Below are 16239 nucleotides of genomic sequence, written 5' to 3'. Positions count from 1 at the left end.
CGAAAGACTGTGTGATCAGGTTTAATTCCTATTCCGATCAGGATAAAGGCTACATCATGTGAGGACTATAGGACAATAAGTTTGATATCCCACGTAGCTAAAGTTGTTCTCAGGATCATAAACAAAAGGATAGAGAGTAAGGCAAATGATTACTTAGGGGATGATCAGTTTGGGTTTAGGAAGGGGAGAGGTACGCGTGATGCCATTGCAGTAATGAGATTATGAATCAAGAGGAATATAGAATACAACCAGGAGGTAGCGTTTGATAGAGTGAATTGGGAAAAACTAATGAGTATATTGCAGAAAATAGGAATAGATTTGAGGGAAAGGAGGCTAATCCGCAACCTGTACATGTCTCAGACTGCTCAGGTGCGGGTGATAAACGGGGGTTCCGCATGGGCAGGGTTAGGAAGAGGTGTAAGGCAGGGTTGCCCGTTATCACCGTTGCTGTTCAACCTGTATGCAGAGGAAATGATTAATGAGGCATGGGAAGAACTGGAGGTAGGAATGAAATTGGGCGGGGAATTGCTAAAATCAGTTAGGATCGCGGATGACCAAGCTTTAGTTTGTCAGTCAGCCAAGGGGTTGCAAGCATTGCTGAGTGATTTGGAAATTTAGTGCGACAGGTATGGGATGAGAATCAATATTAATAAAACAAAGGTAATGCGATTTTCTATAAAGGAAAAGGCTAAGCTTAACATTAAAATAGGAAGGCAAAAACTATAGTAGGTAGAACAGTTTACGCATCTCGGAAGTGTTTTGGGCCAACACGGTCAAAGTAGTATGGACGTAAGGAGAAGAATTGCGCCAGTCAAAGAGGCTTTTACAAGGAGGAAGGAGTTGATGACAGGGACGTTGAGTAGGGATGTTAAAAAAAGACTCGTAAAATCTTTGATATGGAGCGTAGCTATGTACGGCGCGGAAACGTGGTCATTGAAGCAGGAGGATAGACGTAGACTGGAGGATTTTGAAATGTGGGTGTGGAGAAGAATTGAGAAGGTGAAATGGACAGAGAAGAAAACAAATGAGGAAGTACTTTGAATGGTGGACGAAGAGAGGGGTTTGTTGGGAGAAATCCTATGGAAGCAGGAAAAGTGCGTGAAGGGGGTATTGACCGGCAGTGGGATGTTGAAGACCGTAATAGAGGGGAGAATATTAGGCAAACGAGGAAAGGGAAGGAACAGGATAAGGATGTTGGACGGGATGAAGGGAGGAAGATAGTACTTGGAGATGAATAGGGACCTGATTTAGAGTAGGAGACTGAATTTTGTGTATTGTTAGGAGTCCCAAAATATTTATTTATTAGCTGTGCCCGACTGAAAACCTACCTTTACCGGTAGATTACCTAATATTAATAATAATATTGGCCTTAGTAGCGTGTGAACTCTACCATCACCTACCAAACCGACCTTCGGGTTGATTACTGTGTTTAATATTTAATTGCTCTGGTAATATGGGCTAATTTTAATCAAATAGCATTTAGGGTTTACATACGAGTATATCGATTACGAATAAGTTGGCGTTTCGTACGATTGTTATAATTGGAGACGACACGATCTATTGAAGACCTTGCGTCTGCTCTTTTACTTCGATGCCAAAAATGTCTCCCTCCGAATGCGAAAAATACACATCAGGTACTTTATAAATGGTAATACAAATCTCATTTAAAGGCTTATTTTTCCTCTTTGGGTCTTACTCCTTTCCTCCAAAATTGATTAATTCTTAACTCGAACTTTGCCGTAATGTGAGCGTAAGAGAGCACCTTATGTCGAGGGAAAAGGAACACTTCCCTCTTTTCAATTTTTAGCAATCTATGGTCATATTCTATTATTCGGTCAACCGAGTAACCGCCACCGATTGGAAAAGGATATGCGGAGTGCTAGATGGGGAGGTGAGATGCGACCCTGTCAACAGTCCAGATCTGATCCCGGTGAGGGGGGTGGGGGGTCAATTCGCCCTAAGAATACCGAAGACGGGCAAATTTCTAAGCACGCTCGGCGATGATTAGTTTTTTCCTCCGTCTCCAGGGCAGCGAGGTCGTCCCTTGACGGCCACGCCCACCTCGCTCAAGCGTCTGCTGATCGCAAACGGATCGTCGTCATCTTCCGTGGTGCGCACGCCCCTCTGGCGGCAAATATTCACAGGAGGCGAGGGCAGGACTCGAGAAAAGAATAGAGTGGAGGGGGGGGTGGGGGACGGGAGGAAAAAAGAAAGGCGCCTTCCGCAGAATAATGGAGGTCGCTGCACAACGTGCGTGTAATTGGAATAGAAAACAAAAAAACAGCGGAGAGCGCGACTCGACTCCGCCACTCATCGCGAAGACGACTGCGGCGGCAAGAGGGGGTGGGGGAGATGGAGGAATTAGAGGGCCGTCGCAGGGAATTCTCCTCCATTCCTCAAAGTCCGCCTCGGAGTCATTGGAGTGCATGAACGCGGGAGGGAGAGGGGCGCGCTTTCCGAGGAATCGCAAATCCCTCGGGCGACTCCGACGCTGGGGCTGGGACGAGAGCGCTCCTCGAGATGCACTTTCGTATTTATGGCCGTTCGCTCCGTGCTTACTCCGCGTGGCCTCGCATTCTTCGTTGCACGCCTTCGAGATTGTCGAGAAAAGGAAAAGCCCTCGATGGGGATTCGAACCCGGATCTCCAACGATAGTGACGCTCTCTTAGGGGGCTGAGAAAAGAGAGAAGGCAAAGAGTAAGACCACGTGTAAACTAGGATGAGTGTGGCATTCAACTTCTTAGGATGCGATATTATATCACAGCATAGACATACATAACATGAATACAAAGTTTAAATAAATTAAAGATTCAATCCAAAGAAATTTATAATAGGATATACGCAAATAAACTAGGCTGATAATTTATTACAAATTGGTATTTACAACCTTAGAATATGAGTATGAAGTAGCTGTCAGCGAAAAAAACAGGACTACATCAGCATATTGTAAGAGCTTCAGGGTTGCATGAAAAATTCATATGAGACCCTATAGCTGAGAAATAGGTTCAATCTGCTCGGGAATGAGTTCAGTCTGCTGAGGAATAAGTTCAAGTCGTCGATAAAAGGAATGCAAGACCCCAATCACCATGCCTCGTAGTGGTTTATTAGGATTAGGGCTTTACGAGAGAAAGAATAAATCCTATTAACAAGATTTCACAACCTGAAGTCATCATAGGTAATCTAATAAAGGTACGAATCAAAACGTAATGAGGCATTAAAATAACCGCACTGTTCAGAGCAAAAAACTGCGCCAGGACATCATTGCGATGCACTAACCAATACTACAAACTTAATTACGCTCCATGCACCAATATTTAAATGTGTCTGCATTTAATTTACAGGCCATTCAGTGTTCATTAAACATTTAATTATTTGAACAGCTCAGCACTGAGCAAAAAATTAAGTTTCACTTAGGATACGTGTACACTGTTTATATGTCTATCAGAAGATATTAACGAAACATAAGCAAGTCAACACATGGCTTGACGCCTCCCTGTCTCTTTCGGCCAATCACCGTCGCACGTAAATGTTTCGGCAGCATCGGTTGGCCTACGATATCCCAAGACAGCACCTCCCAAGCAGCGGACGAGTGAAATTCGAAGGTGCAGACAAGCTCTAAGCTCGATGGACGATGTTGATTCGGCCGCAATTTGATTACTAGGGAAGTCCAGGGAAGAGGGTTATATTTTGAGGTTTTCAGATAAGATGAGTTTACTTCGACACCAACTCAAAGCCAGAACTTGAAACTTGTTATCCTTAACATCGTTTACCATATTTCCAATTTCGCATTTACTTTTAATTTCCAGCCGTAATTACTTATGGCTATATCATTTATTCTATTAGAAAACACATCTCATTTTGCACCTCTGCGAAGCTAAATAATGGGCATCATTCTATATCTTCAGGACTATATTTAAGCACACAATTTAAACATAAGCACGTAGTTAATAAGTCATTAAAGTGTATTGCTAATTACCTCCTCCGACCAATTTCCGCTGTAAAAATAAGTAATTACAATTTACGGAAGAAAGATCGCTCTACATATTTATGGGCTCGTACCCCCTGCTTCTAAATAGGGATCAGGGTGCGCAGGGACAGAGGACTGGGGAGGCCAGACTGGAAGCAACCGCCCCTTCTCCCTCGAAAATAAACACCCCCACCCCTCAGCGGGGGTGTGGAATGTCAAATAAAATCACACCCAATCACTGCACGTCCCCCCTGTAATTAAATAATTTGTGACCCCTAGCAAAACACAACATCCTACTCTACATCAGCTCCCTCTTCAGATCTGAGTACACTCTTCCTCCCTTCATCCCGTGCAACATCCCTATCCTGTTCCCTTTCCTTCCCTTTCCTCGTTTGCCTAACATTCTCCCCTCCATTACAGTCTTCAACATCCCACTGCTAGCCAATACCCCCTTCAACCACTTTTCCTGCCTCCTTAGGATATCTCCCAACAAACCCCTCTCTTCGTACACCACATACCAAGTACTTCCTTTCGGTCTATTTCACATTCTTCATTCTTCTCCACACCCACATTTCAAAAGCCTCCAGTCTACGTCTATCCTCCGGCTTCAATGACCACGTTTCCACGCCATACAAAACCATATTACACATTAAAGTCTTTACGAGCCTTATCTTAATATCCTTACTCAACGTCCCTGTCATCAACTCCCTCCTCCTTGTTAAAGCCTCTTTGCCTAGCGCAATTCTTCTCCTTACGTCCCTACTACTTTGACCGCGTTGGTCCAAAACACTGCCGAGATACGTGAACTATTCCACCTGCTCTAGTTTTTGCCCTCTTTATTTTAATGTTTATCTTAGCCTTTTTCTGGAAAATTGCACATCGTTTGTTTTATATATATTTATTCTCATCCCATACCTGTCGCACTGAATTTCCAATTAACTAAGCAATGCTTGCAGCCCCTTGGCTGACTGACAAACTAAAGCTTGGACATCCGCGAACCTAATTGATTTTACGAATTCCCCGTCGCCTTTTATTCCCATATTCAGTTCTTCCCATGCCTCTTTAACCATTTACTCCGCATATACTTTGGATAGAATCCAGTGATAACGGACACCCCTTTCTTACTTCTCAACCCAGAAAATCTCGTCCTTTTCGACAGTCCGGCATTTTGAACTATCGTACTTCACCCGAGTTTAACTGATAATTTCCAATAGTAGTAAATTAAAAAAAATATTGACCTATTACTTACCCGATCCGTACAATCAAATGATCTCGATAAAACGTGACACGTCACGCAAATATCAGGCGGGCTAAATCTAACGGCACGAGAAAATTGCACTTAGATATTAAAACTGTCAAACGTTGGTATATAAATGATGCGCTTTGCAGTTCTGGGCTCGAAAAGTCGCTGGGTGAGACCGCGTGGGAATCATAGGCGCTGGCGGCGGGCCATTCGTTCCTTCTGGGAGGTGAGTTCGCTTATCGAAGGGACGACCGAGTCCTTGGTTCGCGGACGCCGCCCCTAGAGCAAAGGCTAACGCCTCACACTGCAATCGAAGGCGTCGCCTCATTCAAGGAGCAAATTCCTAGATTCCACAAGCTGGACCAAGAAGGGAGATCACAATGCGTCCCGTCAAAGCGCAGCATGATCCCAATTGAAGTGTATTTTGCGGACTTGGCATTCGTGCCGTGGCCACGGGGTGAGTGAGTGGGTGGAGGGGGGGTGCGGGAGTCGGAGGGCGCGTAATCTCAGCTCACCCATCGCGAGCAACAATGGACCCTTGTCACATTCATTAAATTGCCTCTGCAAAGATGTTTCTCTGGACACCCCTGACTTCCACGAAGACACGCTCAACTCAAACAAGCACAGAACCACGCGGCGGCGATGGCACCGAGAGAGCAGTCTTCGTGGGCTTACCAACGGGACACCAAACAATAGCATTCGAGTAATGGGCGAGCTAAGTACGTGATGTTTATTTTACTTTCCTATTCATTTGGCTTCGCCCATCATCGATGATATTTCTCCTATTCCCTCGGACTCGACGCGTGTTTTTTCCGCGTGGCTTATGCCGTGACGCCGCACCGCGAGTTAGCATCTGCCGACGAAAAAATGAAGAAAGAAAAATCTATTGGAAAGACGTGAAAACCTTACGCCCATGATAATACCAACCGATAGAAACCCAAAGTATTGAAGAAAAAATTGAAAGAGAAAAAGAAGACACCGAGAGGCTAATTTAGGAACTTGTTGCTTTCAATGTGAAGTAGGCCAAGTAAAAGCCAAGGCAAATGTAATAAGTAAGCCTGCATTGACGATGGTAGATTGACGGACGATCAATGCTATCACTGCAACTTCGTCAACGATGCCACCTCTGTAGAATGACGTCAAAAGAAGTCAGCAACATCGATAATATTCTGAATATACCGATCGACACAGAAAGTTTGCAGTTTGGGCAATCGTCGTGGATTCGAAGTTGCGAATGCAGCATGTGTCGTACAAATGACCAGTAAAAAGATGGAGTGTCACGGGAAATATGTGGGCAAGGTAACAAAAGATTGGGATTTACTAGAAGAGTACTGGGTAAATATGATGGAAAGGCTAAAGAGAAATGTTATATGTCGCTGGTGAGGCCTCGTGAGAGAGAATACTATATGCTGCTAGTATGAATGAGGCCCTCAAAAAGTTGGATTGATTGCTGAATTGGATCGCGTGCAGCGTAGAGGAGCCAGATTTGTAAAACGTTGTTATGATAAACTTGGTAGTGTATCCAAAATATTTGAGCAGCTGGGCTGGGAATCACTTAATGGAGCGAAGGTTAAATTACTACAGATTAAATCTCTTCTCGCATAAATTGCAAGGGCGTCCCTTAAGCAGTGGTGTTGAAAATTTATTATACCTCCCATCGTATTACGGTAGGAGTTCATGTCAGTAAAATTAGAGAGGTCGAGTGAAGAACAAATAGATTTAAGATGTAGTTTCCCCAAGAACGATAAGGGATCGGAATAACATTGTCCGATCGCGTCAGGGGATCAATTATCTTAGTTTAAAAGTATTTTAGCATGTATTCATTCACCCCATGCTACGCACCCTAGCCGTGGCTTGCAGGGTACTATGTAATGCCTTGTAAAAGTTTGAGAAAAGGATACGGCGTAATCCATTGAGTTACTTAAGTTTTACTGCAAATTATAATTTTGCTATTCGCTCTTTAAATAAAATCAGGACTAATATTTGCAATGATTTGTAAAAATATTTAAAATTTAGCAATATTTGCTAAAATATTAATTTTTTCATTTTCGGTTAACATTAGTTCTAAGAAATGTCAAAATGACATTACTTCAAAGCATGGAAAAAATCAGATAAGTTCGAGCATAATACGCCTGAACTGGTTCCAAAGATTTCAGCGATGACCTCAGACGATCGACGGCTGACTTGAGACGCCAGAAACACCGCACTCGACGCAGGACACCCTACGGGACAATTGCCATTTTTCTCGCTCACGTCGAAGCAGCAATGAGGCCGATGGTGTTACGTTGGGACCACCAAATTAAGATTTTACAAAGGGGAAAGTACTGTGGATAAGTAGTACATTATCGGACGCACAATCCGCGATCACACCTCCGACGAGCAAATAACTATATGAGCAGACACAACCAATCTTTGGCCAAATGAGAGTAAACTGAACCCAATTTACGACTCGAGATCCATGATGTAATCTTAATATTCCCTTTCTCTGATCTGCCCCCTCCCCCCCTTACCCTCTCCCGCACACGCCCTGGAAGTGGACGGGTAGTATAAGAGGGGGGGGGTGAAACAAGGCACCGGCGGAGGACGTGCCAGGGGCGATTCCCGTTCCCCACAACTTCAAGAGACCGCTACTTTCCCCATCTTCGAGACGCGAATTAATCCTTTAAACACCTCCCCCTTCCCTTACTACGTCCGTGGGGTGCCTCGAAGGGGGAGAGAGAGTTACGACCGCGCGAACATCCCCACCCCACCCCTCCACCCTCCCCCTAAGGGGGAGGGTCCGCGTACGGACTCTAGTACCGATTACGCGATGCCGTGCGACTACTCATCGCCTCGGTCCAAAGGACTCATCCGACATCAGCACGAATGTCGGTGGGGCGCACGGGCGGGCGGAGGGAGGTCTTTAGGGCGGATCATGCGAGTACGTTTCGCGGCCGCCGTGCGTGCGGATTTATGCGCCCGTGCGAAATGTTTTCGTGTTTGAACACGGAGAGATATGCAGGGGGCGGCGGGAAAAGGAGCGAGCGAGTCGACAGACAAGTGAAAGGCTGAATAGAATTGATCGGCTATTTTTCATTATGATGCGCACATGATTCCCTCACTTGCAAGTCTAATTGAGATAATATCTTCTGCAAGTGTGGCGAAGTTGTTACGGGGATGTTCCTAGAAAGAGAAAGCTATTGCAGCTGTGAAAATAAAAATTTTAAACGTCGCCAACTGTAAGCACAGACTAAATTCGATGTTGGCCGCGAGATGGAGTAAAATGAAAGCGTGCGCTCGACGAGTTTTTCTAGACAATTATGACAATAGTTTCTCTCTCTGGAAACGAAGGCAAAGGAATCAAATGGAAATGCGAATTAGGTGATAAAGAGAAATGGATTGAAAAATTACGGGAAATAAGAGTATCATTTCATCGAGTGTCATATGTATGGTGAAGAATAAAAAAATGGAGGAATTGAAAGAAGGCCACGAGTCCAATTTGCCGGCTATGAAATGGTGTATACGTACATGTACATTCCTCCGCGCAGGGTTTCCAATGAGAATCTACATGAATCTTCTCTCGGTGCTTTAGTCACCGACTAGTACTATATTTAATTGCAGTGCGCATGAACGCACTTTAAATGGAAAATAGTCGAAGCTAAATCCGTCAATTGCTTTCAATGTTTCCTCTAGTTCGAACATCTCTGCTCTCATTCCGCCGAGTTTGAAAATAAATAAAGACATCGTGTTGGTGGCATTCTTCGCATCAGCATTCGACGGCCAAGTTACGGATATCATTCGCGTGGATATTGAAAAATTCGAGACTTTTCTTTTTAATTCACCACCTATTTCTCCAATATGCAATTTTGTACTGCACAAGGTCTGCTCGAAAAAAGATGAGACTGCGTGAATAAATAGATGATTGATAAAGTACCCTTTAATCATACTTTTTGCCTTCAAAATACAGACCTTGGCTGCCAATTTTACGCTCCCAACGTTTTTTCCACCTTTCAAATGCTGCCTGGAACGCTTCTTCCGGGATTGCCTTTAAATCTGTGGTACATTTTCATTGGATGTCTTCAATAGTTTCAAATCGGCGTCCCTTCAAGGTGAATTTTGACTTAGGAAATAAGAAAAAGTTCGCTGGAGCAAGGCCTATAGAGTAGGGTGGCTGGGGGACATATCACCGGTGTGCTGTTTTTGGCCAAAACCTCGGTAACAATCAACGATATGTGTGCATTGTCGTGATGGAAGCACCGAGACTCTTTGCTTTTCCACACTTGTCGTCTCCCCCGCAATATGGCGCGACTTAACCTTCTCAGAACTTCTGCATATATAATAGTGCTGCCCATTCACTCTTTGCCCTTTGGGCACATATTTCTAATGAATAATACCTTGCCAATCGAAGAAAACGAACAACATCCGAGCTCCTTTGGTTCATTGGGAAGAGTGGCCCCTTCCAATGTGAATACGGGGCTTCTGTATCATAACCATGAACCCAGGTTTCATTACCGGTGAAGATTGTTTTAAGACGTTTCGGCCATTGTTTGGACAATCCAGCAGCTCCTGGTTAGTGTCAAGACGTTCTTGCCTCTCTTCATCCGTTCACACTCGCGGCACGAATTTGGACGTGCGGCGCTGCATACCCCACATTTCTCTCAAAATTGTGAAAGACGATCCAACTTAAATGTCGACTTCATTGGCAATCTCCCTGAGAGTTGAACTACGGTCTGCACGCTCTAAATTATTCTCATTGTTGACGTGAGCGCCGTTCGTCGTTCATTTCTCGGTTCTTCATCGGTCGAGGTTTGTCCAGACTGGAAGCGGTTGCGCCAACGAAAACACTGTTCCCGACTCATAGATTCAATGCCGAACACCTCTTGAATCATTGCACAAGTTTCACTTTTCCCGAGGTTAAAACAAAATTCAATGCACACCCGCCGCTGCTCTTCACACCGTCACTCTCACCGACACGAGAATTTGTACAGCAAGGGTGTCCAAGCTCATGCAAGAATTGCTTTCGTGTGTAGACAAGTCGAGATAGGGCTACGAGCAGAGCCGTGTTTTACTTCTCACAGACGCCGCTAGAGGGCCACAACTCATTGATTGTGATCCGTCTCGCTTGGCGCGTAGAAAAGCCAGTCTCATATTTGTTGTGCATACCATGTAGTTCACGGTTCCCTTGGAAACAGGAGTCATCATCGTCACGAGTTATCATCAATTCGAGGATTAGGCATCATCAGCGGCTCTCCTAAATCTCTTGCTTGTCCTGTCAGACGCTTCATTCACTCATTCGATAGCTCTACACGCCAGCATTTTCATTACCTGCTTCTCGTAGTTTATCCTAGCCTAGTCTTCCTATATTATTCTTCCCTTCCATCTTTCCTCTTTTGATCGTCTTAAATAAGCTACGCATAGTGCCTCAGGATATTCCCAATCCGTGTCCATCTCCTTCTTCCAAGTGTCCTCCACGCGTTTCTCACTTCATCCACCCCTCGAAGTACTTATTCCCTTGCTACTCCGCGTGCCCACTTAATTTTCAACGTTCCTCTACACGTCAACAATCTCCTACCTTTTTCCTCGAGTGTCACCGTCATCAACGCCTCTCATCCGCAGTAAAGTTTTCTCGATGCATAAGTTATACATCAAATGACTTCCTCATGCTCCTGCCCAGACCACCTGCAAATAGTAGTCGCCTCTTCCGACCGAAAGCCTTATCCCCCCTGCAAATAGAACTGCACGCAGAAAAGATATTTAACGGCAGTAATGTTTTGAAGGGACATAAATTCTAATATCATACCTAAAGTAGAGCTGCCGGAGTTCTAAACATAATTCCGCACCCGAGAGCCCAGGCATCGGATGTGATTCAATATCGTAATTATCTCAATTCAAAGATTGGCAGCCAGGAGGGAGAGAAGAGCTCATGCTACCGACTCTCGTACAAAGCCTGCGCCGACGACGTGTCTTTGTATTCCGTGGCCCTCCATCGCTCATCGCAGTCGAATTCATCCGGGCTCTCTCTCTCTCTCTGGTTCTTCGAAAACCCTCTCCTCCAATGGGCTCAGGGGGCCTCCATAAATGTTGCCTAGGGAGATGGTGGAGACAATGGTGCCCGGCGCCATAACTCCTTCCCGAGACGCCACGCTCGCCCCAGTGCTCCCGCTGAACCATTCGCTCATCATCGCCCCGACACTTATTCACACCTCCTCTTTATTATTTGCCGCGCACAAACGTAAACTCCGTCTACGAGTGTTGCTCCCGAGGGCCGTTTGCCGGCAGGGAAGGGGGTCCCCCATCCGTGGTGTTTGATTAATGGACACGAGTCAGCCGACGGCGTAATTGCTCCCCTCCCGATTGCTCCTTTGAAGAGAAGGGAAGGCAGGGGGGGGCGCGGATTTAGTCGTCGGGCAATAAGAAGGGGCGACGCCATCCGTCTTCTTCGTCTTTGCCTCCTCCCCCCCCCACCCGAAACCCCGGCCTACTTTATGGGGACCATACCTCGCCCCACCGAGCGGCGGCGCAGGCGCCGAGAGGGCCGACTCCGCGGATGTCTCTCGGGGAGATTTATGCGGTGGGGGCGCCGCCATAACACGGCCCCAGGGCGCTCCAACGCCCCCGGCCCCCATCGCCTGTCCGTTGAATGGAAAAATAAGATTTTGCGAAGAGGCCACCCCCCCCCCCCCGCAGCCAAACGCGACGAATGGTGTATATACATATATGTATATATATATATATATATATATATATATATACATAAATATATTATGCTCTAGTTTTTGCCCTCATATTTTAATGCTTAGCTTAGCCTTTTTCTTTTTAGAAAATCGCATTACCTTTGTTTTATTAATATTGATTCTCATCCCATACCTGTCGCACTGAATTTCCAAATCACTCAGCAATGCTTGCAGCCCCTTGGCTGACTGACAAACTAAAGCTTGATCATCAGCAAACATAACTGATTTTACGAATTCCCCGCCCACTTTCATTCTTCATACCTCAAATTCTTCCCATGCCTCTTTAATCATTTCCTCTGCATACAGGTTGAACAGCAACGGTGATAATGGGCAACCCTGCCTTAAACCTCTTCCTAACCCTGCCCATGCGGAACCCCCGTTTCCCACCCGCACCTGAGCAGTCTGAGACATGTACAGGTTGCGGATTAGCCTCCTTTCCCTCCAATCTATTCCTATTTTCTGCAGAATACTCATTCGGTTTTCCCAATTCACTTTATCAAACGCTTCTTCGAAATCTACGAAACAGGCAAATACCTCATGGTTGTATTCCATATTTCTCTCGATTAATAGTCTCATTACTGCGATGGCATCATGCGTACCTCTCCCCTTCCTAAACCCAAACTGATCATCCCCTACATAATGATTTGCCCTACTCTCTATCCTTTTGTTTATGATCCTGAGAACAACTTTAGCTGCGTGGGATATCAAACTTATCGTCCTGTAGTCCTCACGTGATGTAGCCTTTATCTTTTTCGGAAAGGGAACTAAAACGGATCTCACAGTCTTCCGGCCAGATTCCTTCCTCATAGATACTCCGAATCAGCCCATACAGCCTCTTCCGCCCACATTTTCCCAAACATTTCAAAAGTTCTGCGGGAATGTTATCCACCCCCACGGCCTTGTTTAGTTTCATCTCCCTTACTGCCCTTTTTATATCATTGTCTAGTAAGCCTGGACCTAAGCTATCTTTCTCTACGTCATATTCTTTTTCAACGTCTACCTTTGTTGGTCGAAGTTCTTTGCTATACAGTTCTTCTCTATACTCCTTCCATCTCTCTTGGATGTTTACTAGTACTCCATCCTTTTCAATCCATTTAATGCTGCTACATTCCATTTTCTAACTCGCCGCCCCTGCCTTTTATTTTTGAAACGGATGCTACATTTCATAACAACTAAATTTTATTCAGAGTCCGCATCCACTCCCGGGAAGCTGTGCGACTTTATCACACTGTTCCTAAACCTTTGTCTAACCAGGATATAATCTAGCTGATATCTTTCTGAGTCACCTGGCATTTTCATGTATACCTGCGTCTTTTGTGGTGTCTAAACCAAGTGTTGGTGATTACTAACCCCTGTCGCCTGCGGAACTCAACTGCTTTCTTCCCGCGGCCATTCCTAGTGCCTAAACCGTAGTTCCCCACCTCATCACCATCTCTTCCTTCGCCTACAGTCACATTCAATTCCCGCATCACTATGAAATTTTCCCTGCGAGAACACACGCGATTATGTCCTCTAACTGATCGGATATCCTATCGACCTCTTCTTCCTTATGGTTGCTGGGTGGCATGTATACCTGAAGAATAACCAAGTTCGTCGGTTCTGCTTTTATCTTTATTAGTAATAATCTATCCGTTACCTGCTCTATGTTGACTACGATTCTTCCTACCTCTTCATTTAATACTACGGCAACCCCTCGTTGGTCTCGTCCCCGCCGCTGTATATTATTTTATAATTATCACTCCAGTAATCCCCGCTATCTTTCCATCTCACCTCACATAGACCTGAAATATCTTTATTTCTCATTTCCATCTCTCGCTTAATATTCTCCAATTTCCCTGTCCTCATCATTGTCCTAACATTCCACGTTCCTATTCTAACTAACTTGGCCCTCTCCTCCTCCGTCTTCCGTCCTGCTGCTGCCGGTTTTCTCTTGCAAGGGTTTCGTAGGATGACGACCGCGGAAGCCTTGCATCCCCCGCTGCCAGGCACGACACACGGCCGATTGGGCAGAGTCCCATAGTTTCCAGGACTCAAAATCTCTATATTGTCCATCATTTTATATCTTGGGAATGATAATTGAGGTGGTTTCCCGTTGCCTTCCTCAATAGTGTTTTTAACGTGACACCATCCCTTACTGGCCGCCCCACTGGGGTCAGACGCCATTGCAGCCGCCTCACTGAGGAACAGACGCTGCGTGGACTACCTTTCGTCTGGCACCTAACCTTCGACCTATCTGGCATGGGTGACTCTACCAGGAGCAATTATTATTATTCCTGGGAAACCATAACCGGCACAGGGAAAGGAACTGGCCCCCCTACCCTGATGTGTGAATTTTCACACGCCGTATAGGGCTTAGTACTGGGTGATCTCTACCATCACCTACTAAACCGACCTTCGGGTTGATTACTGTGTTTATGATTTATGTGTATATTATAAATATATAAATATATATATATATATATATATATATATATATATATATATATATATATATATATATATATATATATATATATATATATATATATATAATGGTTTGTTTTCCTAGGAGTCACAAAATATTTGTTTAGAAGCTCTGGCCATCCAAAAACCTACCTTAACCGGTAGATTACCTAATAATAATAATAAAAATATATATATACATATATATATATATATGTTATATATATATGGGTATATATATATATATATATATATATATATATATATATATATATATATATATATATATATATATATATATTTATATATATATATATATGTATGGTAAAAATGGGGACCAAGAAAAGTGTACATAGCGTGAAGGAATTCTCGAGAGAATGATAAGTAAGTAGGGAGTAATACATAGTTTAGGCAGGTTTGACGGAAGGAAGGAAGTAAAAAGCACCCCGAGTTCAAAAATAATCAATTGTGACGTCTGATACAGGGTCTCCTGTGCCGCGATGTGCGGAGATAGCAAGTGTCCTTTCGGTAACACTGTGCTCCCGCCGTGATCCTAGTATGCCAGATGTTATACTACCTTCGACGAAGGTTCAATAATAAAGCACATTCAAAAGCGGACGATGCCTGAAACGTCAAAACTACCAATAATACTACAGCATTACATTGTGTGAGTACTAGGTAAAATATCGTTACATTGTATATAAATGTTAAAAGGTTCATGATGACAATAATTATCCCGTGATAGTGATTTTGAAGTTTCATGGGTGAGCGTGACGCAGCCTACGGATCCATGGCGACGCGCCGTCCCCGGTGTGCAAATTCAGTCCTTGGGTGCGATGTGTTTCGAGGGCCTCCGCTTAAAAACGCACCAATCATCGAGAATGGTCGCCAAGGGGCGGGAGCGGGAGGGGGAGAGGGAGGGAGAGAGAAAGAGAGCTTCAGTCTCGTAAATTTCCGAGGAGGATAATAACCGCGGCGGCAGGTAACAAATGTTCGCAGTTAACTTGGGCCAGTCGAATCAATTAGTCGGGCAACCACGCGGGAGGCAGATATGAGTTTTTGAAACGAGAGGGAGGGAAGAGGAGGGCGGTGCCACTCCACTTCCACAGGGCTCTCTCGCTGTAACTCCCACCCACCTACCCCCACTTCCTCCCACTCCCACTTACCCCCTCCTCCCACCCACCCCCTCATCCCACTCCCACCCACTTGCCCCCTCCTCCTACTCCCACAACCCCTACCCGCGACGCGGGGGAGGAGATAAATAATCGCGACCAGCAGCCCCTCTCCTCGCAAACGAGGGTCTGCAATTTGACTTGCCAGCACGCATTTCACACGCTCGCTGGGCCATTAGAGTAGCCCCCTTCTTTGAACAAGTATTTTTCACTTTTGGGTTTCTTATTTCCGACCCCTTTCAGAGAAAACTTAGTGCTGGTTTACTGCCCTGAGTTCCCTAATTCCTTTCACCGTTTCTGTGGTCGAAACTTTCGGGTGTGTTCGTTGCTAACAAATCAAAGATATTATCACCCCTAGTCGGTGAAGTGACGAGTGGATACGTGGAGTTCAACGTGTAGGAATGTAATAAGCGGCTCTGTGAGTATATTCGTCCTTACTCCCGTTTTAAAACTAAATGTGCTCCAATCACTAGATTCGACACTGAAATCTCCACCGATTATTATTTAGAACTTTGATTAGTAAATACCATGCAAATTCATAATAGCATACGAGTTCCTACTAGCTTAAAAGTAAAACATTTCGCATGGAATCATTTCAGTCGCCATCGTCGTCCTGAGGTCGCATTCGGCCGAATGTGAGCGAGGTGATCCCAGTTGAACTCTCCCCCTTCAATAGGCCCTCCTCACGTCGACACTACGCAC

At 44.9% G+C, this 16239-nt stretch overlaps 1 protein-coding gene across 1 annotated transcript in view; it reads left to right on the top strand.

Moving 5' to 3' along the window:
• Window positions 1-16239, top strand: part of LOC139689335 (transcription cofactor vestigial-like protein 2) — a 229747-nt gene that overhangs the window by 92118 nt on the left and 121390 nt on the right. The window lies entirely within an intron of this gene.

Source organism: Hetaerina americana, unplaced genomic scaffold (assembly GCF_022747635.1).
Source record: "Hetaerina americana unplaced genomic scaffold, ioHetAmer1.1.p SCAF_22, whole genome shotgun sequence".
Lineage (NCBI taxonomy): Eukaryota > Metazoa > Arthropoda > Insecta > Odonata > Calopterygidae > Hetaerina > Hetaerina americana.
The sequence above is the reverse complement of the archived record's forward strand: the minus strand, read 5'-3'. Positions and strand labels throughout refer to the sequence as shown.